We start from the raw sequence: 4,533 nt of genomic DNA, 5'->3' as shown, positions 1-4,533 counted from the left end.
CATTAGTTATTTTTATAACTCCTTTCTATACTGATGTGTTGCTCAGTAAGAGGGTCACTCCACACACAGCATCTAATGGCCGTGTCACTGCCCCCCATGATGTAAGTATTATTGTGTCCGGATCATTTTGACTCTCGCCTCCTTTTTTTTTTTTTTTTTTTTTGTACTGTCTGGAATTAGTCCAAACTTAGTTGTGTTTGTTAATTTATTTGTCATCAGGAGAGCACTTTGCCAAAAAAATGGACTGACAAGTGTGCAAAAAAAGTTTACAATTTTTTGTGAAATTGTATTTTTCATTAGTTTGTATCTATAAATTATTATAAAAGTGCATATGTATTTTTTGGTTTTGCTTTAACAGTTCTTAATTTTTATTTTATTTTTTATTTTTTTTGTATCTGTGAACTGGCGAATGCAGTTGGAATTTTATTTTTCGTTTTTCGAGCAAACTGAATAAAGTTTTGATTACATCCTGCTAAACCTTATCTTGTACAGGTTGGAATTACTGATTTGTCCAGATCACAAACCCGGTTCCGTTCATCTCTTAATAATTTTTAGATTTTCCTTTTTTTTTTTTTTCCCTTCTAGAAAATCTACTTTTTCATATGGTGCAAGTCACTACTTTAAAGTATTTCTGAATTGGGGTTTTCCAAATCGCAACTGATGGTTGACAGAACAAGTGGCTATGTCCTAAGGTGCATTTGGTTGGAGGAGTAGCAAATATCACATCCAATTTCCCAATCCATGAACCTTGTGGTGAATATACCGTAGTCTTAAGGTCGAATTCAGTTAGCCACAAAATTGCGATAACTTACGGGATTGCTTTTGAGGCTTTTTATTATTTATTTATTTTTTGCCACAAAACCAAGATTTTTGTGGGTATGTGCGCTCCCACGATTTGCCTATTCAATTGGAAATTCAAGAAAACGGGATTACCGTGAAAATTGTTGCCGGCAGTCATATGTGGGGAAAAAAAACAAAAAAGTAAACGGACATCAGATACCAGTATAAAAGTTTATTATTGGTTATAATAAAAGTATTTCTGGTACTTAAATTGCATCACATGGCTGTTATATGCATTTTTTTTTAATTTATTTAGTGTAAAAATTCTAGAAAGCTATATTCCTCCTTCCCCCCCCTCCTTCCCCCCCCCCCCCCCCTCTTGAAAATAATTGCTAAAAGTACATTTGGGGATACATAAAACTGGGTATAAGTAAGTATATTTGGGTCATTGTAGGGTACTTTAAAATAAAGGTGGAGGGTGGTGAGAGACAGATTACTCCCACCTGAAAGTTCAAAAACACTTGTCCCACTTGTAAAGCACCTCCATATATCTGTCCCATACCATGTACCCCAATTTCCATAATTTTGCTTTATTGACCAATTCAAATAATTTAAACTCCTAAGTGCCTAATAAGTCATTCAGGGGGAAGGGGGTGGTTTCCCAGGGGCCCAGAACCAAATCCTGACCTACTTAACGTAAACTTGGGGAAAATCCCTTATTTTATCACCTGCTCAGAGTTTGTGAATTGAATTTGGCGGTAAAATTGAATGTGTTTTCTCGACTAATTGGATTCGACCCTTATAACCCAGGGTCCTGCTTTTGGAGCTGGGCGTAAATTTCTGCAAGAAGGTGGATTCGGCATCTTTGCCCTGTGCTGTAGGAGGTTGTGGAACAATTTAGTTACCTGCAGGCAGACATGTATGTATGTATGTATGTATGTATGTATCTGGGAGAATGAGGGGACTCCACAATGGTTTTTCAGTACCAGATTAGGCTCAGAAGTTGGTGGCTGGTTATACGTTTAAGGTGGAGGGGGGAACCTCACGCAAATTTTATTTTCTTAAATGCAACTTCCCCCTCACGGTAGCTCCTGTTTTAGGTCTTTTGTGCTGCGATTTTGGTCCAATTCTACAAACATGATTTTTGGTAAGCCTGGGATCTCTATTTGTGTCTATGTAAAGGATCTGATGTTTGCTCCGATGGTGTATTTTTGTCTATTGGATGGTTAAGTCGTTCAACAGGTGATTTCCCCTTTAGAAAATCTCTGGTTTGCAAAATCGACAGAATATTGCAGAAAAACTAAATCGCCAAAAATCGATCTTATGTAAATTTACTCCTAGGTCGCAGAACATTTATGGACACTTTGATTTGTTGTGGAACTACAAAACCCTGCATGCCATTCCAGCCAGAGGCTTGGTCTTGTACATACACAACAGTAGACTGCAAGCTGTGTGATATCTGTAGACATGACCATTGTACTGTCTGCCATAGACCAGTGATGCTGCCCCCCAGTGGCCAAAATGTTGCTGAAACATTAATTTTCTCTACCTAATTAACGAAGAAATTGCATTAAGCGTTCTGTATCCCAGAATAGCTTATTTATTGAGTAAATGTTTATTGTATGTTCTAGGCATAGACTTATCAGGCTCAGCGGATGCTGGACATGTGTCCTGCATAGAATTATCCGGCTGTGTTGTGCCATTCTGTATGTAGACTCATTTGTGAAGTATATGGAGATCAGGTACTTCCTATATGACTAATTAGTATTGTGTAGCTACAGGCTGGCAAATGTTCAGGGGCCCACTGAGTTCTTGTGTCTGGAGAGGCCCATAGCCGCGGCCTGGATTTCCAGACTCCCCTGATCAATCTGCTGCACCATGACAACCCTGCTGCACACCCCTTTGCTGCCTGCCGCTTACCTGAGGAGGCCCCCCTGTCCTTGTGGTCTGTTTTTGAGGTGGTCACATTCTAAAATCAATATTGGTAATTATTTATGCGATAGTCACACAACACGTTATACTTTGGTTTAGCGAATTATGTTTTTAGACCATTTAAGTCTGGCGGGGGAAACTCTACCCAAAGTGGCCAAAAAAGTGTGTTTTGATAAATTGGAAGAAATTATCTAAAAGAGAGAGAGTTTGCTTTTAATTCTAACCACCACCTCATGATACGTTTTGGTTCTTGCTTTGGCATTATTCCACCTTTCCAAAATGAGGAAAATCCAGATTCAAAAACACAGGTTTTTTGTTTTTTATGAAAAGGGGAGGGGGGGGGGGGGGAAGAAGTTTGATTGAAAAGCAGAAAATGTGTAACAGGGAACCTACAGTACTGCATTACATGAAGGGACTCCAGTGGATTTTGTCTGATTACTGGACAACTACTGAGAGGGTGCATTGTTTTATGGCGGAGCCCCTGGAGTAAGTGCCGGGGTGGCATATACAGTATTAGGCATGTTACCTGCCCTCCCCGCCTGCTGGCTCTGCTAGTACTCCTGCAATGCAGGCTGCTGTAGTCTGGTAATGACCAGCCAATGGCCACTATGGGCCCCGTCATTTGGGAGAAGAGTTTCCAATAAGGGGGCCCCTGAGTTTAGTGAAGCCAGGGTCTGGGATATGGTCTCCTATCCCTGCACTTCATACTGATCTCTGCAGTGCAGGGATGTTCCTGGAGGTAATGCAGAATTGAAAGGGGAGCGTGACAGTCTAAGTACCGACGCCGGAATACCGACACTGCTTGGAATGCCGGCGCCAGAATCCTCACCACCGGGATCCTGAACGAGGGCTTGCAAGGGCTGCGGACAGGTAAGCTGCGGGGGGAGGGTTAAGCTCTGGGAAAGGGAGGGTTATGGTTAGGCTGCGAAAAGGGAGGGTTTAGGGGCATTGGTGGGGGGGGGGGGGAGGGAGGAAGGTAAGTATACTTACCAAGCCCCTGTCAGGATTCTCACCATCAGGATGTCACAGCCTGTCTTCCGACTAGTGATGAGCGGGTTCGGTTCCTCGGAATCCGAACCCCCCCGAACTTCACCCTTTTTACACTGGTCCGAGGCAGACTCTGATCTTCCCGCCTTGCTCGGTTAACCCGAGCGCGCCCGAACGTCGTCATCCCGCTGTCGGATTCTCGCGAGATTCGGATTCTATATAAGGAGCCGCGCGTCGCCGCCATTTTTCACTCGTGCATTGGAGATGATAGTGAGAGGACGTGGCTGGCGTCCTCTCACTTTGTTTCAGGGGGCTGCAGTGCAAATATCTTTATTCTGGGGACCAGCAGTATTATAGGAGGAGGACAGTTCAGAGTTTTGCTGACCAGTGACCACCAGTATTATACGTTGTCTGCCTGAAAAACACTCCATATTTGTGCTCAGTGTGCTGCATATATCTGTGCTCACACTGCTGTATTGTGGGGACTGAGGAGCAGCTGTATTATATAGGAGGAGTACAGTGCAGAGTTTTGCTGACCAGTGACCACCAGTATTATACGTTCTCTGCCTGAAAAACGCTCCATATCTGTGCTGCATTGTAGTACATAGTAGGAGTACAGTGCATAATTTTGCTTTCCACCAGTATATAATATATAGCAGTACGGTACAGTAGGCCACTGCTCTACCTACCTCTGTGTCGTCAAGTATACTATCCATCCATACCTGTGGTGCATTTCAGTTGTGCGCAGTATATATAGTAGGAGGCCATTACTATTGATACTGGCATATAATTCCACACATTAAAAAATGGAGAACAAAAATGTGGAGGGTAAAA

This window comes from Pseudophryne corroboree, chromosome 9, assembly GCF_028390025.1.
Source record: "Pseudophryne corroboree isolate aPseCor3 chromosome 9, aPseCor3.hap2, whole genome shotgun sequence".
In the NCBI taxonomy this organism is placed as follows: Eukaryota; Metazoa; Chordata; class Amphibia; order Anura; family Myobatrachidae; genus Pseudophryne; species Pseudophryne corroboree.
The sequence above is the reverse complement of the archived record's forward strand: the minus strand, read 5'-3'. Positions refer to the sequence as shown.